The sequence below is a fragment of the Lytechinus pictus genome, unplaced genomic scaffold (assembly GCF_037042905.1).
Source record: "Lytechinus pictus isolate F3 Inbred unplaced genomic scaffold, Lp3.0 scaffold_25, whole genome shotgun sequence".
In the NCBI taxonomy this organism is placed as follows: domain Eukaryota; kingdom Metazoa; phylum Echinodermata; class Echinoidea; order Temnopleuroida; family Toxopneustidae; genus Lytechinus; species Lytechinus pictus.
The window spans coordinates 774,409-801,079 of NW_026974145.1; the positions used below are offsets into that span (position 1 = coordinate 774,409).

The following is a 26,671-nucleotide window of genomic DNA, read 5'->3' on the forward strand; positions in this document are numbered from 1 at the left end:
CAAATCTCATTATTCGAGTACAAGAAGTTACTATTGACTTTCCAGAGACTTGTGCATGATGCTTAGTCAAAGGAAGCATGAGTGAATGTAAAATTGAAAGTTTGTATTTAGCTCGCCTTTATTAATATCCAGTATATTATTTGGCATAGGCCTAACTAAAGTGAAAAGGAATTGCAATATTTCAAGGGTTTTAAACTTCGATCATTATAGTGAAAAAGTTGAAATGGCTTTGGTCTATAATTATTGTTATTTAACGACATAATTATTCTCGGAAAACAAAATGACAAAACAAAATAATATGCGATTATGTCGTGGCTTTATTCAATAGAGATGAACGCTTCCCGAAATTGGTGTCACAATCACATAAGTATAAAACATGGATATGAATACCTCTGATTAGAGACTTACATTCATGTATATCTGAAACCAACCGATAGCCTCGAATTAGCTCCCCGAAGGGGGGTTAAACCCCCGGCTAGAAGGCCCCCCTCCCAGAAAATTCAACGTTAAATTTCGCGGCTGCTTTCCCACTGGTTCTCTGCTAGCCGGACAGGAATACCAGCACAGCTATGAACTACATTTATGAGCTACCGGCAAATCGGTGGATTACAGATGTCATACTTATATCATATAATATACATATATATATACCAGCCTTCCCGCATGAGAAATTGGGTGAGGCCTAAATTTCACGAAAAATATAAATGTATACAGAATACCAGCCTCCCCGCCTATGAGATCAGGTGAGGCCTAAACTGAAAGTTCGAGCGTGACACCCTTACATTCAAATCTACAATTGCGTTCTTAAAGTACTATGTAAAGTTATAAATAAATCCCCTTCGTCTAGGTACCGAATGAGGACCCGATTCAATATGAAATATTAATCAACGTACATGGCATCAAAGTGGAAAATCTAATAACTAGAGGCGAAAATATAATTCACTGCTTTAAACACCTTGCAAAAGTGACCATTGTGGATTAAAGAACATATGCCATGCCAATAATAAGACAATACAATTCATGTGAATTACCAATATATAACGAACACCCAGCCACAAAAACGGGTAAGGGCAAAAACCCACCTGACCACAGTCCAAAATAGATCAGAAGGATAAAATTCCCTTACGGCCCACATTTCTAAATGCACGACGATCTTTGTATTGTTTTGGTGTGCGACCAGGCAAACTGCCTCCGGATTTGAATTCGTGTTTCGTTATATAAATCAATATTATATTAATGTAAGTAAACTAATTCAAATGTCCATTATCGACAGCTCTACATCCCGTTATTCCATTCTGAACGAGCTGTACATTCCAATAAAACACAAATCAATTCTGAATGATACGTATAGCGTATCTTCATTCTCGACCTTCTCCAACGCATGTGTTTAAACAATATTCCAACATCGTTTGACCCAAACGTACCGTTTACATGGGTGGTTGTTGGGGAGGAGGTGGGAAAATTACAAGCGAATATTTTGGACGTTCATCTCCGTTGAAAGCCAAGACTAAAATGAAGGATTTTTCGCGCCTTCACACCTAGGCGCGCGCGCCAAAACATGCGCGCTCCTTGCGCCCAGTACAAATTATTATCATTGTGCGCATAAACCAAACAGGCTGACGCTCCATTGTGACGTATCACCTCGTCAACCGCGCCATTCCAAATTACAAATACCTTCATGACCTGGCATTGTTCACCGACTAATAAATCATTTTAAATCGCCGAGTCGTCTTTAAAATACATTATTCTCGGAAAACAAAATGACAAAACAAAATAATATGCGATTATGTCGTGGCTTTATTCAATAGAGATGAACGCTTCCCGAAATTGGTGTCACAATCACATAAGTATAAAACATGGATATGAATACCTCTGATTAGAGACTTACATTCATGTATATCTGAAACCAACCGATAGCCTCGAATTAGCTCCCCGAAGGGGGGTTAAACCCCCGGCTAGAAGGCCCCCCTCCCAGAAAATTCAACGTTAAATTTCGCGGCTGCTTTCCCACTGGTTCTCTGCTAGCCGGACAGGAATACCAGCACAGCTATGAACTACATTTATGAGCTACCGGCAAATCGGTGGATTACAGATGTCATACTTATATCATATAATATACATATATATATACCAGCCTTCCCGCATGAGAAATTGGGTGAGGCCTAAATTTCACGAAAAATATAAATGTATACAGAATACCAGCCTCCCCGCCTATGAGATCAGGTGAGGCCTAAACTGAAAGTTCGAGCGTGACACCCTTACATTCAAATCTACAATTGCGTTCTTAAAGTACTATGTAAAGTTATAAATAAATCCCCTTCGTCTAGGTACCGAATGAGGACCCGATTCAATATGAAATATTAATCAACGTACATGGCATCAAAGTGGAAAATCTAATAACTAGAGGCGAAAATATAATTCACTGCTTTAAACACCTTGCAAAAGTGACCATTGTGGATTAAAGAACATATGCCATGCCAATATATCTTATGACAACAGTGTTTAGGCGGCATAATTTGACAAATTACCGCCAAACGAGAATATATTTTATATATATGATCGGCCGCCAAACACTTCATTCATTTTTTAAGCCTTCGTTCATAATTTAGTCTAGTTTTGCATTAGCTGGCCAAGCTAAATCAGTTATCATGCATATGTAGTCAAGTAGGCCTCCAAGCCCTCCAATAATTTTAAATGAATTTAAAATATATCATCTTTGTATAAAATCTTTGTACAGCCTTGACGTCGCTGTATTACATGACACAGTTACCTGAAGGCTGGCATTCTTTGCCTCTAGCTATTCTGGCTGATATAAGAGTGATCATTTTATATGCAGTATACCCGTTTTCTATTCTTGACCAACATACCAGCCCGTTTTAAACCAGCATGAAATGACAAATACTTTGCACCTGAATATTTCACTTATTGCATTCCAAAACCAGATAGAAAAATTCAATTCAAGTATATGAACAAATATCCATCTCAAGTATAATGAGAGCATGAAAAACACTTCAATGTATTCAGCTGTTGGAAAAATCTCCCAATAGAAATACATTAAAACATAACCGTGTCAGAACTTCATTCACAATTAAAATCTGATTACCATGCGCAAAACTAAACAAAACATATGAAGGAAGACAAGATAATATGCCATTTGAAGTATCATGATTTTGATACAAATCTATTGCAATCTTCAAAATTGAAATTCATTGCATCACTAATTTTGATAAGTTATCAATAATATAATTAACAATATAATTAACAAATACTGGCATCCCAACATTGCTAAACTAGCAATGCATGCCGCACTGAGGTACTGCCTCTGTCTTGTTGTCCCATTTGCCATACATGTATAACAGTGCATAATTTAACCCTATGCACACAAATAATTCAATTGTGGACAATCGATCGATAAAAACCAAACACGGCATTTAGCTAGTCACTTCACACTTAATTCCAACAAATACGGTACATATCATACCATTCTGAGTTGTAATTTTATTTTATTCATTTTTTCATTATTAGTATTTTTTATGGATTTTATATACTGTTCTGTTGGAAATGAGATAAGATAAAATCTGAAACTGAAAACTTGAGTAACATCCACAGAATAACCCCATATTACCAATGGAGTATAACCATGATAACTGAAGGCACTAAAACCAATTAGATGGCCGAAAGCCATCAGTTTGACCATATAGTTAACACATACTAGCATCCCAACATAGCTAAACCAACAATGCATGCCGCACTGAGGTACTGCCACTTTCTTGTTGTCCCATTTGCCATATAATTATAACAGTGCATGACTTAACTCCATGCACCCATATGATTCAATTGTGGACAATCGATCAATTAAAATCCAACCACAGCATTTAGTTAGTCACCTCACTCTTAATGCCAACAAACACACATCATACCATTCCTGAGTTATAATGGATTTTGAATACTGTTCTGTTGGAAATGAGATAAAATAAAAACTGAAACTGAAAACTAGAGTAACATCCACAGAATAACCCCATATAACCAATAGAGTATAACCATGATAATTGAAGGCACTAAAACCAATTTGAACATGAAACCTTCCCGATCAGGACTACTCCGTTAGAGCTACACTCCTCATGCAGCTAAACTAAGAACCAGTGAACATAAACTGGAATTTTACTGGGGATGTTTCATTTTTCGATTATGTATTCACATATCGACGTAAAACATGACTGACTTTTTGTCTTATCATTTTCACCACATCCATGAAATAATTGTTTATTTCAAAAATAAAATAACATCCGACGAGTAGTCCTTCAAAGGATAATGAATAAAATTTGAAGTGCCTTATACATTTATACATCCATATATATATATATATATTTGTCCTGAACAATATGTTACATTCTTGTTGGCAAAAGCACAAAGAGGCAAAGGGCTTTCTTCATATGTTCAAGTTCCAATCCCTTCCAAGTGAACAATGTGGAGGACCTAATAAAAAGTCTGAAAATGAAATCATAATGAACTCATCCTCATATCATGGACTCATTATTCAAGATAGCCCACTGTATCATGATGTTTGGAGCAGTGGTCAACGTCTTCATCTAAATAATTTACCGACAGGTGTGGATTTATAATACGTAGTCCAAGGAATAGAGGTTTTCTTCAGTAAAAAAAAAAACTGGTGAACAAACATCTTAGCCTTCAAGGAACAGTATTGCAGCAGGGAAATTGTTTTCCCTGCTGCAATACTGTTCCTTGAAGGCTAAGATGTTTGTTCACCAGTTTTTTTTTTTACTGAAGAAAACCTCTATTCCTTGGACTACGTATTATAAATCCACACCTGTCGGTAAATTATTTAGATGAAGACGTTGACCACTGCTCCAATTACGGTAATTTCCGGCAGCATAGTTCTCAGGCTATACCCAGTTCATTTCTATTTATTACAAGAGCGTATTAACGCCAAAATTGACATCCATTACCATGGACTCTAGGCTATCTGGTCAGGAACTAGATCCAACCAAAGGGAAACTCTTTGCAGCCAGACTTGGAGCGTTCTAGGTCATACTATAGTAGGTCCAATTGTCATCAAACTTTCCTGCCAGCCTACCTTGCCTCGCAGTAGTCAGCTTGAATCCATTTTATCCAAAGAGCCGACTCTGCAAAAGAAAACAAGAAAAAAGCCTGGGCAGAACACCTAAATCTGTATCTCGTACCAAAACGGGTTTGTCCCTCTGCTTTCCCTTTCAATTTATCACTCAATTATGAGCTTAACACGAAAGGAGCAGCTTCCCGAAACATCTGAAAACCGCCTTCACGGAATAATCAGTAGTCCTGCTCCTTATGTTTCATTTTTAACTTTAATTTTCCAATTCCCTACAGTACAACCCCAACCAGCGATGCAATATCATCTGCATACATGTGCGTGTCGCAACTTAGACAATATTTCAAAACCAGATTAAGCTTCAAATAATCTGTTCCAAATGACTATAACTGTTATTATTTTGAAATATATTATCATTATTATTTCAGTATTCAGTTTACCTCTATATCACTGCAGAAATAATCGAGCCAAATTATTGCATCCAGCCCATTGGAAACATTTTCATACTCAACGGGCCACCAACAAAATATTTCACACGCTGTACAATTCCAAAAAAGAAGATGTACTTTTGTAACCTGGTTCCTGATTGTGCAATCGGTAAATTTCGTTTGATTGGCCAGTTTACCTACATGGCTTATTGCATTAAAGGCATCCGTATTGTGTCCCCCGAAAGCAAAGGGGGGATGACAGCATGGTGCATCTACAAGATTTCAGACTTTCCCACACATGCCCATTTACACTCAATGCCTTCCAGGAATTAACTCCTCATTATTTATTATTTTATTTGCCGCCTTGATCATTTATACCAAATCTATAATAATTATCATTCTTTTTAAAATGATATTATCGATATTATCTCAGTTCAAATCATTGACCAGCCAAATAGGCCTATTTGATACATACCTTGAACCATGAGGTGTAACTAGGTTCAATTGTGAAGCGCTTTGAGCAGTTCGACTTCGAGGTTGATATAAAGCGCTATATAACAACCAGTAATTAAATTCAATTCCAATAGGGCCTAAGCATTTCTATTTCTTTTACACAAAATAAAATCCACACAAAATCATCGCACATAAACGACTCCTATTACATAAAGGTTTCTTATTAGGAGGCCTATAATATTATAACAAACTGCTCGTTGAACCCCTTGACTTCAATCTAAACTAATTTGGGGATTCCAAGCTAGTTCGAAATTACATCCGACTATTATGTGCATGGTAAGTCTACTTTTACGTGTACCATGTTTCCTCGAAACGTGAAGCTCACATTTCCAGCAAGCATCGGCATTCAATTCATGCAAAGTGAATTCCAAAAAACCAACCCCTTTCAAGGCGTAAATGTATAAACAGAACTCCTTGTTGCAAGGTGGAGGTATTTATATTTAATGTATAATCATTATCACACTGTATCATCAACATCAGCAATAAATAGTATTATTTTCAATACTATAAACTCTAGTTATTTTCCTTTGAAAGACTGTAAGAAATCCATACAATCACATGTCATAATGCTAAGCCACATCCGCTACTTTTCAAGTGACTGATTCAACAATAATATCATGCCCGTCGCAGTCTGTAGATGTTCATTTAAAAACTGAGTAGACGTATGCATATCTAGTATAAGCTCTTCCACTACCGGTCTATCCACATAATTTTTAGACCGGGAACACAGCTCATGCTGGCCAATATCCAGAAAAAGTCACAGAGGTCAAATACTACTTTTATAGGCCTAACTGAACCAGCTGATTTATCCCCAAAACAGACATGTAAAACCGCGTCTACTGTAAGTAGATCTAACGTTGGACCTAGCCTAATTTCCTCTGTGGTGTCACCATTAAATTGTAGTCCGAGTACCTGTTCTAGTAGTAGACTACTTGTAAATTTATAACAAAGACAAAGTGACATTTCTCACTCAGTTATTTATCAGTACCGAAAAAATTCGAACTTTTTGCCAATCACTAGTAGACCCTCTGCTATTCTCACCATTTTTGCCAAAAACGGCGGCTTAAAATTAATCATGGTCTTAAATACATTTTAGCCTAGCCCATCACTAGGCCTAGAATAAGCTGTAATGCTAGAACCAATTTCATATCGGCCTCTATAGACTTCATTTTTCTTTGATTTTCCATCGTAAATATACATCGATTCTGGCCGAAGTTTTAGAACCTCAATGTAGGCATATACTGAGGAGACTAACCCCAATTTCCAAACCACCGGCTGTGAAAATGTATTTACATCCATATTAATCACAGCCATGAACTAGGGCCTACACCTAATACGATACGGTAATTAACGTTAATAAAATTGTTGAACTCATTTTAAAAATCACCATGACACACCTAGTGACCTAGTTCAGACACTAAAACAAGTCGTCAAGTAGGAACAGGCCTAGGCCCGTGTTTGAATTATGACGATAACCCCTCCCTTTTCCATCATGATCGTATAAACCGCTTGGACCAAATTTAAAATTAATTCCAGGCCAAGTCCAAGCTATGTCTTATTATGGCTTGACATATGACCTACATTCAAATCTAAACCCCAGTTGTGTTAACAAGCCAAATAGCCCCCCCCCCCCCCATCGAACCATGTTTGCCTGACTACCTTAACTAGTCTTATGCCTGGCCTATGGTTGGTAATAGGATCTTCGCGTTCTAACGTGAAAACCGGGGGGGGGGGGGGTTGACGGGCCATGAAATTGAAATGAAAAGGACTCAGAGCCTATTAACTCCTGACCAATAAGAACATGATTTTGTTCGAAATCTAAAGCCAGGCCTAGACAGGCCTACCTGCTCGTTACAAAGCAGGCCTCTTCTACGATTCATTTAAGCCTAACTTCTACTCTAAGTTAGCACTACATCAATAGGCTTAGCGTTAGGCCTAGACCTACTACTAGGCCTAGGCCTATACTATTTGACACTAAACCGTAGACCTAAATCTAGACTGAGTCTAGCCTAGATCTATTCCTGCTTCGTACTCACCGGATAGGCTAGGTCTTGTAGAGACTGGAACTTGTGAATTGTCTGGTAGTGGTACCGTCTTACCGACCACGAGTACCCCGTTCCCCGTTCCGTCTGCCAATCCAGACCGTCGCCTCACCTCCCACAAGCAGACTCGAGAGCTCGGACTCAGCCTCAGGAGTAGGACCTCTGACTTCCGACAAACATTCAATACTCATAGTCATATCATTGGGTGATCATGATGAATCATAGTCGACTGTATCATGGCGTCGCCGACAATGTCTAACTTATGCATGATTTCGTTGCCAATGTAGGCCTAGGCCTAGTCTCTAACCTTGTGCCAGGGCCCGTGCTCAAATGTTTTGTTGGCTGGGTTGGCTGTTGCCAGTCCCAAATCCTGCTCGTTAACGACAAGACTCTCAGACTCAATAAAAATTCCAGGCTTATGAAAAGCCGAATGAACTGAATTCCACCTAGCAGCTTGAGTCACATTCTCATCATTCGTTCCCATCGTTGCTGAAACCAAACAGCTCAAAGTTAGGGCCCAGCCGATCTGCTGACTGCTGTAATCGATACGGTCGCTCCCCGTCGTATTAAACTTGGTTCAAAGTCAAAGCAGACGAGTTATAATTGTTAATGTTAGGCCAGGCAAGAAATGGAGCATCATCAAGTAATTCGGACTGCATTTTCAGCTTCATAAGCGAAATTGTTGTGAGTCCCTATCGATGATGGTTTCAACAAAAAATTCTTGTAGATTTCGTTGTTCTTTGTAGATTACGACGTCTTCAAAAATGCAAGGTCGTAAGAAAAATTACAAGCGAATATTTTGGACGTTCATCTCCGTTGAAAGCCAAGACTAAAATGAAGGATTTTTCGCGCCTTCACACCTAGGCGCGCGCGCCAAAACATGCGCGCTCCTTGCGCCCAGTACAAATTATTATCATTGTGCGCATAAACCAAACAGGCTGACGCTCCATTGTGACGTATCACCTCGTCAACCGCGCCATTCCAAATTACAAATACCTTCATGACCTGGCATTGTTCACCGACTAATAAATCATTTTAAATCGCCGAGTCGTCTTTAAAATACATTATGTTGGCTTTTTGTGGTAAGCCTACGAGTAAACGCATTTGTAGTAAAAACTAAAAATAAATACTGTTTTAATACTTTTTAGTGAGATGCTGCCGAATTCAAATTCATTCCAGGTATTATTTATAAAGTAAAGAGTGTATTCATAAAGATTAAGAGTATTGTGGCAAATAAATTGATGGTTACGAATCAAATACAATACAAGTCTTCATATTTTACAATATAAGTATTTCGAGAAGAATTGTTTTTTCTAAAGTTTGTTTGAATTATAAACAACATGAATCGTAAATAAATCGTTATGATAAAAACCAAATAAAATAAATTTGTATCGTTATTAACAATCTTCGCGTAGCCCGGTTAGCTCAGTCGGTAGAGCATGAGACTCTTAATCTCAGGGTCGTGGGTTCGAGCCCCACATTGGGCGCACATCCTTTTGATTTTGAATACATGACATTTGGAGGAGTACCTGAAAACTGGGATCAAATGCTACAATATGGTCTATTTTTTAACTTTCAGTCATACATATATCGTTAGTTTATCTTTTTTGTCCATATTTTGTCCTCGAATTTAGCATCCCTTCGATATATATACAATAAACGCAAATTCGTTTGTTCCAAATCTCATTTATTCGAGTACAAGAAGTTACCGTTGACTTTTCACAGACTTAAACATGATGCTTAGTCAAAGGAAACATGAGCGAATGACAAATGGAAAGTTTGTAGTTAGCTTGCCTTTTTAATATTCAGTATATATTTATTCAGCATAACTAAAGTGAAAATGACCTGCAATATTTTAAGGGTTTAAACTTTGATCATTATAGTAAAAAATTGAAAAGGTTTTAATCTAATATCGTTTTTATTTAACAGCATATGTTGGCTTTTATGGTAAGCCTACGAGTAAACGGATTTGTAATAAAAAAAACAAGAAATGCTGTTTTTATACTTTTCCGAGATATGCTCCCGAATTCGAGTTTATTCGAAGTGCTATTTATAAAGTATATATTTTATTCATAAAGATTAGGAGTATTGTGGCAAATAATTGATGGTTACGAATCAAATAAAATTAAAGTCTTTATATTCTACAATAAAAGTATTAAGAGAATATTTTTTTCCAAATTTTGTTTGAATAGTGCACAAAATGAATCATATACAAATCGTTAAGATAAAAATCAAATTGAAATTAATCTTTATCGTTATTAACAGTCTTCACGTAGCCCGGTTAAGTCAGTCGGTAGAGCATGAGACTCTTAATCTCAGGGTCGTGGGTTCGAGCCCCACATTGGGCGCACATCCTTTTGAATTTTGAAACATGACCTTTGAAAAAATACCTGAAAACTGGTATCAAATGCTACAATATGGTCTATTTTTCAACTTTCAGTCAAACATATATCGTTAGTTTATCTTTTTTGTCCATATTTTGTCCTCGAATTTAGCATCCCTTCGATATATATACAATAAACGCAAATTCGTTTGTTCCAAATCTCATTTATTCGAGTACAAGAAGTTACCGTTGACTTTTCACAGACTTAAACATGATGCTTAGTCAAAGGAAACATGAGCGAATGACAAATGGAAAGTTTGTAGTTAGCTTGCCTTTTTAATATTCAGTATATATTTATTCAGCATAACTAAAGTGAAAATGACCTGCAATATTTTAAGGGTTTAAACTTTGATCATTATAGTAAAAAATTGAAAAGGTTTTAATCTAATATCGTTTTTATTTAACAGCATATGTTGGCTTTTATGGTAAGCCTACGAGTAAACGGATTTGTAATAAAAAAAACAAGAAATGCTGTTTTTATACTTTTCCGAGATATGCTCCCGAATTCGAGTTTATTCGAAGTGCTATTTATAAAGTATATATTTTATTCATAAAGATTAGGAGTATTGTGGCAAATAATTGATGGTTACGAATCAAATAAAATTAAAGTCTTTATATTCTACAATAAAAGTATTAAGAGAATATTTTTTTCCAAATTTTGTTTGAATAGTGCACAAAATGAATCATATACAAATCGTTAAGATAAAAATCAAATTGAAATTAATCTTTATCGTTATTAACAGTCTTCACGTAGCCCGGTTAAGTCAGTCGGTAGAGCATGAGACTCTTAATCTCAGGGTCGTGGGTTCGAGCCCCACATTGGGCGCACATCCTTTTGAATTTTGAAACATGACCTTTGAAAAAATACCTGAAAACTGGTATCAAATGCTACAATATGGTCTATTTTTCAACTTTCAGTCAAACATATATCATTATTTTATCTTTTTGGTCCATACTTTGTCCTCAAATTTGGCATCCCTTCGATTTTTATACAACAAACGCAAATTCCTTAGTTCCAAATCTCATTATTCGAGTACAAGACGTTACTATTGACTTTCCAGAGACTTGTGCATGATGCTTAGTCAAAGGAAGCATGAGTGAATGTAAAATTGAAAGTTTGTATTTAGCTTGCCTTTATTAATATTCAGTATATTATTTGGCATAGGCCTAACTAAAGTGAAAATGAATTGCAATTTTTCAAGGGTTTTAAACTTCGATCATTATAGTGAAAAAGTTTAAAAGGCTTTAATCTATAATTATTGTTATTTAACGACATAATTATGTTGGCTTTTTGTGGTAAGCCTACGAGTAAACGCATTTGTAGTAAAAACTAAAAATAAATACTGTTTTAATACTTTTTAGTGAGATGCTGCCGAATTCAAATTCATTCCAGGTATTATTTATAAAGTATATAGTGTATTAATAAAGATTAAATGTATTGTGGCAAATAAATTGATGGCTACGAATCAAATAAAATACAAGTCTTCATATTTTACAATATAAGTATTTCGAGAAGAATTGTTTTTTCTAAAGTTGGTTTGAATTATAAACAGCATGAATCGTAAATAAATCGTTATGATAAAAATCAAATAAAACTAAATTGTTATCGTTATTAACAAGCTTCGCGTAGCCCGGTTAGCTCAGTCGGTAGAGCATGAGACTCTTAATCTCAGGGTCGTGGGTTCGAGCCCCACATTGGGCGCACATCCTTTTGATTTTGAATACATGACATTTGAAGGAGTACCTGACAAATGGGATCAAATGCTACGATATGGTCTTTTTTTTTTTACTTTCAGTCATACATATATCGTTATTTTATCTTTTTTGTCCATATTTTGTCCTCGAATTTAGCATCCCTTCGATTTATATACAATAAACGCAAATTCATTTGTTCCAAATCTCATTTATTCGAGTACAAGAAGTTACCGTTGACTTTTCACAGACTTAAACATGATGCTTAGTCAAAGGAAACATGAGTGAATGACAAATGGAAAGTTTGTAGTTAGCTTGCCTTTTTAATATTCAGTATATATTTATTCAGCATAACTAAAGTGAAAATGACCTGCAATATTTTAAGGGTTTAAACTTTGATCATTACACTCTTAAAAATGTTGGGCAACATACGGTCCACACAACAATTGGTTAAAACTTTATCCAATTCTGGGTAGTTTTACACCAATAATGTGTGCTTTGGGTGAAAACTACACAGTATTGGTGTAAAACTACCCAGAATTGGATAAAGTTTTAACCAATTGTTGTGTGGACCGTATGTTGCCCAACATTTTTAAGAGTGTATAGTAAAAAATTGAAAAGGTTTTAATCTAATATCGTTTTTATTTAACAGCATATGTTGGCTTTTATGGTAAGCCTACGAGTAAACGGATTTGTAATAAAAAAAACAAGAAATGCTGTTTTTATACTTTTCCGAGATATGCTCCCGAATTCGAGTTTATTCGAAGTGCTATTTATAAAGTATATATTTTATTCATAAAGATTAGGAGTATTGTGGCAAATAATTGATGGTTACGAATCAAATAAAATTAAAGTCTTTATATTCTACAATAAAAGTATTAAGAGAATATTTTTTTCCAAATTTTGTTTGAATAGTGCACAAAATGAATCATATACAAATCGTTAAGATAAAAATCAAATTGAAATTAATCTTTATCGTTATTAACAGTCTTCACGTAGCCCGGTTAAGTCAGTCGGTAGAGCATGAGACTCTTAATCTCAGGGTCGTGGGTTCGAGCCCCACATTGGGCGCACATCCTTTTGAATTTTGAAACATGACCTTTGAAAAAATACCTGAAAACTGGTATCAAATGCTACAATATGGTCTATTTTTCAACTTTCAGTCAAACATATATCATTATTTTATCTTTTTGGTCCATACTTTGTCCTCAAATTTGGCATCCCTTCGATTTTTATACAACAAACGCAAATTCCTTAGTTCCAAATCTCATTATTCGAGTACAAGACGTTACTATTGACTTTCCAGAGACTTGTGCATGATGCTTAGTCAAAGGAAGCATGAGTGAATGTAAAATTGAAAGTTTGTATTTAGCTTGCCTTTATTAATATTCAGTATATTATTTGGCATAGGCCTAACTAAAGTGAAAATGAATTGCAATTTTTCAAGGGTTTTAAACTTCGATCATTATAGTGAAAAAGTTTAAAAGGCTTTGGTCTATAATTATTGTTATTTAACGACATAATTATGTTGGCTTTTTGTGGTAAGCCTACGAGTAAACGCATTTGTAGTAAAAACTAAAAATAAATACTGTTTTAATACTTTTTAGTGAGATGCTGCCGAATTCAAATTCATTCCAGGTATTATTTATAAAGTATATAGTGTATTAATAAAGATTAAATGTATTGTGGCAAATAAATTGATGGCTACGAATCAAATAAAATACAAGTCTTCATATTTTACAATATAAGTATTTCGAGAAGAATTGTTTTTTCTAAAGTTGGTTTGAATTATAAACAGCATGAATCGTAAATAAATCGTTATGATAAAAATCAAATAAAACTAAATTGTTATCGTTATTAACAAGCTTCGCGTAGCCCGGTTAGCTCAGTCGGTAGAGCATGAGACTCTTAATCTCAGGGTCGTGGGTTCGAGCCCCACATTGGGCGCACATCCTTTTGATTTTGAATACATGACATTTGAAGGAGTACCTGACAAATGGGATCAAATGCTACGATATGGTCTTTTTTTTTTTACTTTCAGTCATACATATATCGTTATTTTATCTTTTTTGTCCATATTTTGTCCTCGAATTTAGCATCCCTTCGATTTATATACAATAAACGCAAATTCATTTGTTCCAAATCTCATTTATTCGAGTACAAGAAGTTACCGTTGACTTTTCACAGACTTAAACATGATGCTTAGTCAAAGGAAACATGAGTGAATGACAAATGGAAAGTTTGTAGTTAGCTTGCCTTTTTAATATTCAGTATATATTTATTCAGCATAACTAAAGTGAAAATGACCTGCAATATTTTAAGGGTTTAAACTTTGATCATTATAGTAAAAAGTTGAAAAGGTTTTGGTCTAATATCGTTTTTATTTAACAGCATATGTTGGCTTTTATGGTAAGCCTACGAGTAAACGGATTTGTAATAAAAAAAAACCAAGAAATGCTGTTTTTATACTTTTCAGAGATATGCTCCCGAATTCGAGTTTATTCGAAGTGCTATTTATAAAGTATATATTTTATTCATAAAGATTAGGAGTATTGTGGCAAATAATTGATGGTTACGAATCAAATAAAATACAAGTCTTTATATTCTACAATAAAAGTATTAAGAGAATATTTTTTTCCAAATTTTGTTTGAATTTTGTTTGGGGGGGGGGGGGTGGGAAGGGTAGATATTTTTAGGACGGGTTGTTTTGTCCTTCACCAAACTGTATATTTTTTATTACTTTGTATTTATTTTGTGAGTATTTCCCTCTCATTTATTCATTCTTTTCTCATTTGATTATCTGTATTTATACTTTGTTATTTTGTTATTTGTTGTGTTATCTATTTCTTGAGGGGCCCACATTGTACAAGCATTGCTTTTTAGTGGGTCCCTCCATTTCCATCTTAATTTAATTTCTATTGAAAAATAGTATATTTATTTAAAACCTACAATGTGTTGCCCAAATCGTCTAAGTGGTTTTTTTTTTTCACTACATATGTATAATTAATTTTGTTTGCAACGGATACAAATATTTATGTTTTATATATGGTATACAATTTGTTTTTGTTTGATGGAAGTGAAATAAATGAATTTGAATTTGAATTTGAATTTGAAAATTTGAATTTGAATAGTGCACAAAATGAATCATATACAAATCGTTAAGATAAAAATCAAATTGAAATTAATCTTTATCGTTATTAACAGGCTTCACGTAGCCCGGTTAGCTCAGTCGGTAGAGCATGAGACTCTTAATCTCAGGGTCGTGGGTTCGAGCCCCACATTGGGCGCACATCCTTTTGATTTTGAAACATGACCTTTGAAAAAATACCTGAAAACTGGGATCAAATGCTACAATAAGGTTTATTTTTAACTTTCAGTCATACATATATCGTTATTCTATTTTTCAAAATAATTATGTCCGTTTTGGTCCATATTTTGTCCTCGAATTTAGCATCCCTTCGATATATATACAATAAACGCAAATTCGTTTGTTCCAAATCTCATTTATTCGAGTACAAGAAGTTACTGTTGACTTTTCACAGACTTAAACATGATGCTTTGTCAAAGGAAACATGAGTGAATGACAAATGGAATGTTTTAGTTAGCTTGCCTTTTTAATATTCAGTATATATTTATTCAGCATAACTAAAGTGAAAATGACCTGCAATGTTTTAAGGGTTTAAACTTTGATCATTATAGTAAAAAGTTGAAAAGGTTTTGGTCTAATATCGTTTTTATTTAACAGCATATGTTGGCTTTTATGGTAAGCCTACGAGTAAACGGATTTGTAATAAAAAAAAACAAGAAATGCTGTTTTTATACTTTTCAGAGATATGCTCCCGAACTCGAGTTTATTCGAAGTGCTATTTATAAAGTATATATTTTATTCATAAAGATTAGGAGTATTGTGGCAAATAATTGATGGTTACGAATCAAATAAAATTCAAGTCTTCATATTCTACAATAAAAGTATTAGGAGAATATTTTTTTCTTCCTAATTTTGTTTAAATAGTGCACAAAATGAATCATATACAAATCGTTAAGATAAAAATCAAATTGAAATTAATGTTTATCGGTTTTTGCAGGCATTACGTAGCCCGGTTAGCTCAGTCGGTAGAGCATGAGACTCTTAATCTCAGGGTCGTGGGTTCGAGCCCCACATTGGGCGCACATACTTTTCATTTTTGATACATGACCTTTGAAAAAATACCTGAAAACTGGTATCAAATGCTACAATATGGTATATTTTTCAACTTTCAGTCAAACATATATCATTATTTTATCTTTTTGGTCCATACTTTGTCCTCAAATTTGGCATCCCTTCGATTTTTATACAACAAACGCAAATTCCTTAGTTCCAAATCTCATTATTCGAGTACAAGAAGTTACTATTGACTTTCCAGAGACTTGTGCATGATGCTTAGTCAAAGGAAGCATGAGTGAATGTAAAATTGAAAGTTTGTATTTAGCTTGCCTTTATTAATATTCAGTATATTATTTGGCATAGGCCTAACTAAAGTGAAAATGAATTGCAATTTTTCAAGGGTTTTAAACTTCGATCATTACAGTGAAAAAGTTGAAAAGGCTTTGGTCTATAATTATTGTTATTTAACGACATAATTATGTTGGCTTTTTGTGGTAAGCCTACGAGTAAACGCATTTGTAGTAAAAACTAAAAATAAATACTATTTTAATACTTTTTAGTGAGATGCTGCCGAATTCAATTCATTCCAGGTATTATTTATAAAGTATATAGTGTATTAATAAAGATTAAATGTATTGTGGCAAATAAATTGATGGCTACGAATCAAATAAAATACAAGTCTTCATATTTTACAATATAAGTATTTCGAGAAGAATTTTTTTTTTTTTAAAGTTGGTTTGAATTATAAACAACATGAATCGTAAATAAATCGTTATGATAAAAATCAAATAAAATAAATTGTTATCGTTATTAACAATCTTCGCGTAGCCCGGTTAGCTCAGTCGGTAGAGCATGAGACTCTTAATCTCAGGGTCGTGGGTTCGAGCCCCACATTGGGCGCACATCCTTTTGATTTTGAATACATGACATTTGAAGGAGTACCTGAAAAATGGGATCAAATGCTACGATATGGTCTTTTTTTTTTTACTTTCAGTCATACATATATCGTTATTTTATCTTTTTTGTCCATATTTTGTCCTCGAATTTATCATCCCTTCGATTTATATACAATAAACGCAAATTCATTTGTTCCAAATCTCATTTATTCGAGTACAAGAAGTTACCGTTGACTTTTCACAGACTTAAACATGATGCTTAGTCAAAGGAAACATGAGTGAATGACAAATGGAAAGTTTGTAGTTAGCTTGCCTTTTTAATATTCAGTATATATTTATTCAGCATAACTAAAGTGAAAATGACCTGCAATGTTTTAAGGTTTTAAACTTTGATCATTATAGTAAAAAGTTGAAAAGGTTTTGGTCTAATATCGTTTTTATTTAACAGAATATGTTGGCTTTTATGGTAAGCCTACGGGTAAACGGATTTGTAATAAAAAAAAACAAGAAATGCTGTTTTTATACTTTTCAGATATATGCTCCCGAATTCGAGTTTATTCGAAGTGCTATTTATAAAGTATATATTTTATTCATAAAGATTAGGAGTATTGTGGCAAATAATTGATGGTTACGAATCAAATCAAATTAAAGTCTTTATATTCTATAATAAAAGTATTAAGAGAATATTTTTTTCCAAATGTTGTTTGAATAGTGCACAAAATGAATCATATACAAATCGTTAAGATAAAAATCAAATTGAAATTAATCTTTATCGTTATTAACAGTCTTCACGTAGCCCGGTTAGCTCAGTCGGCAGAGCATGAGACTCTTAATCTCAGGGTCGTGGGTTCGAGCCCCACATTGGGCGCACATCCTTTTGAATTTTGAAACATGACCTTTGAAAAAATACCTGAAAACTGGGATCAAATGCTACAATAAGGTTTATTTTTAACTTTCAGTCATACATATATCGTTATTCTATTTTTCAAAATAATTATGTCCGTTTTGGTCCATATTTTGTCCTCGAATTTAGCATCCCTTCGATATATATACAATAAACGCAAATTCGTTTGTTCCAAATCTCATTTATTCGAGTACAAGAAGTTACTGTTGACTTTTCACAGACTTAAACATGATGCTTTGTCAAAGGAAACATGAGTGAATGACAAATGGAATGTTTTAGTTAGCTTGCCTTTTTAATATTCAGTATATATTTATTCAGCATAACTAAAGTGAAAATGACCTGCAATGTTTTAAGGGTTTAAACTTTGATCATTATAGTAAAAAGTTGAAAAGGTTTTGGTCTAATATCGTTTTTATTTAACAGCATATGTTGGCTTTTATGGTAAGCCTACGAGTAAACGGATTTGTAATAAAAAAAAACAAGAAATGCTGTTTTTATACTTTTCAGAGATATGCTCCCGAACTCGAGTTTATTCGAAGTGCTATTTATAAAGTATATATTTTATTCATAAAGATTAGGAGTACTGTGGCAAATAATTGATGGTTACGAATCAAATAAAATTCAAGTCTTCATATTCTACAATAAAAGTATTAGGAGAATATTTTTTTCTTCCTAATTTTGTTTAAATAGTGCACAAAATGAATCATATACAAATCGTTAAGATAAAAATCAAATTGAAATTAATGTTTATCGGTTTTTGCAGGCATTACGTAGCCCGGTTAGCTCAGTCGGTAGAGCATGAGACTCTTAATCTCAGGGTCGTGGGTTCGAGCCCCACATTGGGCGCACATACTTTTCATTTTTGATACATGACCTTTGAAAAAATACCTGAAAACTGGTATCAAATGCTACAATATGGTATATTTTTCAACTTTCAGTCAAACATATATCATTATTTTATCTTTTTGGTCCATACTTTGTCCTCAAATTTGGCATCCCTTCGATTTTTATACAACAAACGCAAATTCCTTAGTTCCAAATCTCATTATTCGAGTACAAGAAGTTACTATTGACTTTCCAGAGACTTGTGCATGATGCTTAGTCAAAGGAAGCATGAGTGAATGTAAAATTGAAAGTTTGTATTTAGCTTGCCTTTATTAATATTCAGTATATTATTTGGCATAGGCCTAACTAAAGTGAAAATGAATTGCAATTTTTCAAGGGTTTTAAACTTCGATCATTACAGTGAAAAAGTTGAAAAGGCTTTGGTCTATAATTATTGTTATTTAACGACATAATTATGTTGGCTTTTTGTGGTAAGCCTACGAGTAAACGCATTTGTAGTAAAAACTAAAAATAAATACTATTTTAATACTTTTTAGTGAGATGCTGCCGAATTCAATTCATTCCAGGTATTATTTATAAAGTATATAGTGTATTAATAAAGATTAAATGTATTGTGGCAAATAAATTGATGGCTACGAATCAAATAAAATACAAGTCTTCATATTTTACAATATAAGTATTTCGAGAAGAATTTTTTTTTTTTTAAAGTTGGTTTGAATTATAAACAACATGAATCGTAAATAAATCGTTATGATAAAAATCAAATAAAATAAATTGTTATCGTTATTAACAATCTTCGCGTAGCCCGGTTAGCTCAGTCTGTAGAGCATGAGACTCTTAATCTCAGGGTCGTGGGTTCGAGCCCCACATTGGGCGCACATCCTTTTGATTTTGAATACATGACATTTGAAGGAGTACCTGAAAAATGGGATCAAATGCTACGATATGGTCTTTTTTTTTAACTTTCAGTCATACATATATCGTTATTTTATCTTTTTTGTCCATATTTTGTCCTCGAATTTAGCATCCCTTCGATTTATATACAATAAACGCAAATTCATTTGTTCCAAATCTCATTTATTCGAGTACAAGAAGTTACCGTTGACTTTTCACAGACTTAAACATGATGCTTAGTCAAAGGAAACATGAGTGAATGACAAATGGAAAGTTTGTAGTTAGCTTGCCTTTTTAATATTCAGTATATATTTATTCAGCATAACTAAAGTGAAAATGACCTGCAATGTTTTAAGGTTTTAAACTTTGATCATTGTAGTAAAAAGTTGAAAAGGTTTTGGTCTAATATCGTTTTTATTTAACAGCATATGTTGGCTTTTATGGTAAGCCTACGAGTAAACGGATTTGTAATAAAAAAAAACAAGAAATGCTGTTTTTATACTTTTCAGAGATATGCTCCCGAATTCGAGTTTATTCGAAGTGCTATTTATAAAGTATATATTTTATTCATAAAGATTAGGAGTATTGTGGCAAATAATTGATGGTTACGAATCAAATAAAATTCAAGTCTTCATATTCTACAATAAAGTATTAAGAGAATATTTTTTTCCAAATGTTGTTTGAATAGTGCACAAAATGAATCATATACAAATCGTTAAGATAAAAATCAAATTGAAATTAATCTTTATCGTTATTAACAGTCTTTGCGTAGCCCGGTTAGCTCAGTCGGCAGAGCATGAGACTCTTAATCTCAGGGTCGTGGGTTCAAGCCCCACATTGGGCGTACATCCTTTTGATTTTGAATACGTGACCTTTCGAGGAGTACTTGAAACTGGAATCAAATACAATTCATGGTTTATTTTCAACATTCAGTCATACATATATCAGTATTCTATTTTTCAAAATAATTATGTCTGTTTTTGGTCCATAGTTTGTCCTTAAATTTAGCACCCCTTCCATATTTATACAATAAACGCAAATTCGTTTGTTCCAGATCTCATTTATTCGAGTACAAGAAGTTACTGTTGACTTTTCACAGACTTCTGCATGATGCTTAGTCAAATCAAACATGAGTGAATGTCAAATGAACCGTTTGTAGTTAGCCTCCCTTTTTGATATTCAATATATTATTTGGTATAACTAAAGTGAAAATGAACTGAAATACTGTAAAGGTTTTTAAATTGTTATTAAAGTGAAAAGGTGTTATTACTTAACGACATATGTTAAAAGGGCCCCTTTTAATCCTATTTACTCTGAATTAACCCACCCCCATGCAATATTCAGTCTACATGTGTGTATAAGAGAGTGTGTATGAGGGTGCGCGTGTGTGTGCGTGTGGGCGTGGGTGCTGCATCACTTATAATAATTTGATGTCTGCAGACAGACATCAGTAGTACAAAGTTGTGACCTGACCTCAGTATTTCACTTAGAGCTGGATCAGAGGAAGGCTTCACAGCTCTCAGTTGGCGTTGGCGGGTTTGCATGATAGACTACAAGGCTCAACTTCGATCATTGACTCCGCACTACCCCTGCTGCTTCTTGACAAATTTGATGAGCACCGTGTCACCAAGAAATCATGGAATACCAGTGGGAAAATATTAATGCCTGGTGAGTGTGGGTGCTTATTATCACCTGGAATATGAACAAGAAGGCAGAATATCCCCCTCTTAATATTGGGTACACCACAATGAGATTGAAACCTCCTTTGTAAAATCGCAGAAGCATGCAGAACGGCATCGGTTCATATAACCACACCAACAGTTTTAGGGATGCGTTCAAGAATGCGCAGACAAGTTGGTTTGACCGTGTGAGGTAAAATGTGCGTGCATATTCGGGTGTGTGTGCGTTTGTGTGCATGCGCGTGTGCGGTATGATTGTTAATTTTGAATGGAATCCGTACTTAAGAAAAAAATTAGGGAAGATCTATGTGTGTGTAAGGAGGTGAGTGTATGCTTGAAACCAAGGGTATGAATGTAAGGTACCTGAACGTAGCAATCTTCGCGCGGAATCCTATTCTCTCCAATCGCATTGGCACCATTCTCCGAGACTTCGTGTTCAGATTAAACTTCTCTGTTTTATTTTTCACTTCAATTGCACTTAACTCTCACCACCAAAGAATGAATAGGAAATTACGATCACCATTCGGCCACACTCAATTCCAATTTTCACATTTTTCGTGTTTTTATAACACCAATTTATCCCATCTATGACACCTTCCACCGTCTCGCGTAAAAGCGTCCGCCATTACTGACAGAGTGATGTTGTCGGCCATTTTGAATTGGTCTCGTCATTCTCTACGGGGTGCTAATGATAAAAGCCAGGTGCTCCAGCAGACATCGCCCCATTATATTATCCCATGCACATGTTTTAAAATCAAATCATTGCAAAGCCAGCCCAATTACATCCATGTTGTTGACGCTGAGCTGGTATTTCTATCATTTTTTTGTGTGTCATGTTGGTGGTACGTTCTGTGTGTGTGTGTGTGTGTGTCCTCGTAAGATGACAGATAGCAGTGTCAACCTTTCACAGGTTTTGCGTTACCTGTAATTCATTATCGTAAACAAATACAATATTCGTTACATTCGTAAGAAATACAGAAAATTAAGAAGTAAAAGATCTAGGAGCGACATAAACTGCAAATTTCCAAGACAAGCAAACATCATGCGTCAGCATTCCAGCATCTTACTTTTGACGTTAATCTTTCAGTTTGATGTTGCTATATAAATGGCGCATGCCATTAATAGCTCATCATATCACGTGACTTGAGGTGGTTTAACGGCGTGGCACAATGTTCATGGTGGTATGACTCTCCCCCCCCCTCTCTCTCTCTCTCTCTCTCTTACTCTCTCTCACTGTCTGTCTCCCTATATTTCTCTTCGACCTTATCTCTCTTATTTATATACAGTATCTTATTCCCTCATACCTTTTTGTATTGGTAATGTTATCCCTATTCTACAATTAATTCACTCACACGCTTACGCACAAACACTCTGCACTTAGGCACTCACATTTTCCTCTCTATATAGTTTGATATATTTTCGTTTTCTCGCCATAATTTTTCGTTGCATTGGTTCTACGAATTACATTATGTTTTTCGTTGTATTTATGTAACTTTGTTATTCAACGTTGCACAAAATCCGTTCAATCTTATAAAATTTGCAATCAGGGATTTTTCATAAGGCTGCGTGGAAGCAAATTTATCACTACAGATCTCTACCATGATCATGATTATCATGTCATATCATTTATATCGTACATGTTTATTATAGCCATCAAGAGAAACAAACATGAATTATTCCAAAGTCGTTGCATTCTGAAAATGGAGAGGTCAATCAACTTTTGCTGCAAGCTTCTTAACCGTCGGGCCTCTCCCAGATTTGATGGAAAACACCCATTTTCTTGAATATCGCTGGTTTCCGGAATTTCTGTCCATCCGTGCCTAAAGACGCCTGCCGTCAACAGGTATCTGGTCTATCTGAACCTTTGACAATCGAAAGAGTGGAAGAGCAAAGCCCGGGGCCCTTCTCGCCTCGTAGTGGGTACCCTTGCTACGAGATTAACACCAGACCCTTGCTAATTTTACTCACGTCTTAATCCCAGGTTTGGTTTCAAGCGGCCCAGGAGGGGGTCTAATGAGGGCCCGTCCCGCTCAACCGTGCCAGGCAAAGCACGAGAAAGGGAATTGGGGGTGAAAGCTCCAAGCCACATGGAGCGAGAGAGAGGTGAGGGTTTCTACCCCACAACCGATGCTCTCAAATCGTCACTAGGCCACACAAAATGTCATTGTATGGAATGTTCAGTCGTTTTTACCAAAACTTTTTGTAAAACACACAAACATATTTCGTGGGAAGAAAACGATCACATCTCCAATAAAATAGACAGAATGCATTTATATCATACATTTCAACTTACACTAATTTGATATATTGTGGAGTAAATTCATGGAAAGAAAATGATTAATTAGATAATTACGTCTGTTTTGAGAGTCTAAGCTTGCGCATCGCACAATCAGGATTTGATTTCGCTCAGCCACGGCACCATGCGTAAAGAGTGGTGGTATACGGTTTCGCTGACTCCCGCTGCGCAGGGAAGGCCCTACGAAGTGTAACGTTACAGATATTGGTGTCAACGGCCTCATTGAGAACGCTGGTCCCCGCGGCAAGGCTGCTGCGGCATGTATCATGCGGGCTATCAATGGTTGACCTCCCCGAAACTCTCCCGATAGCTTACTCTAAGCGATACGCTTTGCGCACACGGATTTGTCAAGATTATTATACTATCTTCGTGAGGAAATGAAATGGATAGGAGAAGGGAGTGACATTCTTTGATAAGAAAAGTCTACCATCAATTATCCGAGCACATTCCAGATAAATGATTGGTGTTTACCGCTGTGCTTGGGTGCATGGTCCGATAGGTCAGGTATAAACCCAATGAAAGGTTAGATGACTGTAAGCCCAAACAAAAAATAAAAGTAGAAATTGAGCAAAGAAGTGGAGCTTTAATTAAAAACACTTTTACATTTCAAAATCACGATTTAACACTATGACGAAGTTTTCGATATATGAGTGTATATGCCTACACAACACTTTAGAACGGTATTTGAATATTTTTCTACCCAGAGTTGTTACCCAGAGTATCCTCTATTTAATTCTTCACACTACATCACAAAAAAACAATATACGAAGTTCTCTGGGACTCATCATTGTGTATAATTTTCTTTGAATCAAAATTTTACTTCAGTCAAAGTAACTGTGTTTAAACGGGTGCTCCGAAGTTACCAGAGGTTTCATCAAACTTCTGAAAGTATAAAAAAATAAATTATTGAACTTTAAAGTTAAGCAATATTTTGTAAAAACAGTTTTCACGCGGTCATAAATAGGCCCCTTTTCATTATGTGGGCTGATGATGTCATTCCTCCCACTTTCCTTAATATTATGTTATTAAATGAAATCATAATTATTTATGTTTATACATGTACATGGAGAGAGTTAGTTGAGTCGGTATTAAAGCGTCTGCCTGTTGAACCAAAGGTCGTGGGTTCGAGTCCTTGGTGGATATTCCAGAGATGCAAATTATGATACAGTTGAAAACATTCCATCCCTCGGATAGGAAGTTAAATGGAGGCATGGTGAATAATGATGATGATAATAATAATAATAGTAAGTAAAAAAAAGAAATGAACCTTGGAAAATATTAATTTGTGTATTCGTTACACTCTTAAACGTGTCAGTGAAGAGGTGTTTCATAATATTATCTTGACACTGCGAGCTATTTTATGAGTGGCTGCAATATCAATCGCCAGATATCATGGATATTACATCAAAGCAATCTTTGCCTGCATTTCAAATAATTGTTGATATTACAGTAAACAAAAACATATACTTTGCCCTTAAAATGTTCCAAAAACAGTAAGAAAATATTGATAGGCTTCTGCCAATAGCTTCAGCTAAACTAATCGTTTTAACTTTTTTTTTTACTTTTATTAAGCATCCCCTGGTTTGGTTCCTTGTAACAAATAAGCAGATCGATAATTACCCTTCACATATACACAAAACCGAAATTATATAAATTCTGGATTAAAAACATGAAACACATGCCCATCTCAGTAATACATCAAACAAGAAACAATCATCCCCCCCCCCCCACACACACACACACAGAAACAATTTATGTAGGATTAATAGGTTGAACTGAATAGAAAATACCCATGCAACATTTCTCGATCACACCATACACAAACCCACACCCAAAACACACTCACACAAATACACTTCCTCGTTCCCCCACATAAACACCCTCGCACACACACACACACACATCCCACACACGCGTGAGCACCTCTCTATCTTTATATATGCACACTCAACCACACCATAAGTGATTGCACAGAGAATTTAAAATGTATTAAAACACCCACACAATTTGATACAGAAAATTAAGAAAAACAACAACACTCCCGCGTCAATACGTCCACCCCACACGCGCACATCTTCAAAATAACCACACATCCGCACATCCAGTATGATATCGTATCTGTAGGAGAGCATTTCCGTCATCTAGAACTAATTTGAATTAAGAATTGAGACGAAACACAACTGACATACTTCTGATTGTTTTTAATAACGCTATTTCAACATCTACTATAGATTGTGTTAACATATTGTTACATGGTATAACAGACAGACCTAAAAAGGGAATGCGCATTTTATCTTCTGTTGGAAAAGATTTGAATTGATGAAAGAACCAATACCACAATTACACAATTATTGTTGATATTATAATATTGATGATTTATCTCAAATAATATTTCAACCCATGGAGTGAGTGAAGAAAAAAAATATCCACCAACTTGACCGTTAATCATCTGAGAGAAATGTAGAGCACCTCTGAATGTTGTGTTACTTTTCACAGCACTCATAGCGTAAAATACAGGCGAGAGAGTGGTGAAAAGAGGAGAAATGGGGTAGTGGTTGAAGCATTTTTCTGTCACTTCCTTTTCCTGAAAAGATAGTGAAAGGTTCAATACACTGTACTAATCGTTGATTCGCGCTTAATTAGCAACAACGTCATATATGACAAACGAAGGTAGCTCGAGCGATTCAAAAATCATCTGCTTTTCGCTGCTCCTCAAGCAATCCCAAAGTTTCACTACAAACTAAGGCCCAGCGGCCCTCGCACTTGCCACATGGGAAGACACAACTCCGATGACAAAAACGTCTATGGATTTTACCTTTCCTCATTTCCCTCCTTTCTTCTTTTCAACTCCCAATTCTGTACGCC

At 35.1% G+C, this 26,671-nt stretch overlaps 10 non-coding genes across 10 annotated transcripts; all 10 read left to right on the forward strand.

Annotated features, from left to right (window-relative positions):
* The first annotated feature begins 9,486 nt into the window (after nt 1-9,486).
* Nucleotides 9,487-9,559, forward strand: TRNAK-CUU (transfer RNA lysine (anticodon CUU)). Its single transcript has one exon. It is a non-coding gene; the product is annotated as a tRNA-Lys (tRNA).
* A 2,525-nt stretch (nt 9,560-12,084) lies between these two features.
* TRNAK-CUU (transfer RNA lysine (anticodon CUU)) lies at nt 12,085-12,157 on the forward strand. The gene has a single exon. It is a non-coding gene; the product is annotated as a tRNA-Lys (tRNA).
* Nucleotides 12,158-14,021: 1,864 nt separating this feature from the next.
* On the forward strand, nt 14,022-14,094 carry TRNAK-CUU (transfer RNA lysine (anticodon CUU)). Its single transcript has one exon. It is a non-coding gene; the product is annotated as a tRNA-Lys (tRNA).
* A 1,267-nt stretch (nt 14,095-15,361) lies between these two features.
* TRNAK-CUU (transfer RNA lysine (anticodon CUU)) lies at nt 15,362-15,434 on the forward strand. Its single transcript has one exon. It is a non-coding gene; the product is annotated as a tRNA-Lys (tRNA).
* Nucleotides 15,435-16,242: 808 nt separating this feature from the next.
* On the forward strand, nt 16,243-16,315 carry TRNAK-CUU (transfer RNA lysine (anticodon CUU)). Its single transcript has one exon. It is a non-coding gene; the product is annotated as a tRNA-Lys (tRNA).
* An 803-nt stretch (nt 16,316-17,118) lies between these two features.
* Nucleotides 17,119-17,191, forward strand: TRNAK-CUU (transfer RNA lysine (anticodon CUU)). Its single transcript has one exon. It is a non-coding gene; the product is annotated as a tRNA-Lys (tRNA).
* A 791-nt stretch (nt 17,192-17,982) lies between these two features.
* TRNAK-CUU (transfer RNA lysine (anticodon CUU)) lies at nt 17,983-18,055 on the forward strand. The gene has a single exon. It is a non-coding gene; the product is annotated as a tRNA-Lys (tRNA).
* An 809-nt stretch (nt 18,056-18,864) lies between these two features.
* On the forward strand, nt 18,865-18,937 carry TRNAK-CUU (transfer RNA lysine (anticodon CUU)). Its single transcript has one exon. It is a non-coding gene; the product is annotated as a tRNA-Lys (tRNA).
* An 803-nt stretch (nt 18,938-19,740) lies between these two features.
* On the forward strand, nt 19,741-19,813 carry TRNAK-CUU (transfer RNA lysine (anticodon CUU)). Its single transcript has one exon. It is a non-coding gene; the product is annotated as a tRNA-Lys (tRNA).
* Nucleotides 19,814-20,602: 789 nt separating this feature from the next.
* Nucleotides 20,603-20,675, forward strand: TRNAK-CUU (transfer RNA lysine (anticodon CUU)). Its single transcript has one exon. It is a non-coding gene; the product is annotated as a tRNA-Lys (tRNA).
* Nucleotides 20,676-26,671: the final 5,996 nt, after the last annotated feature.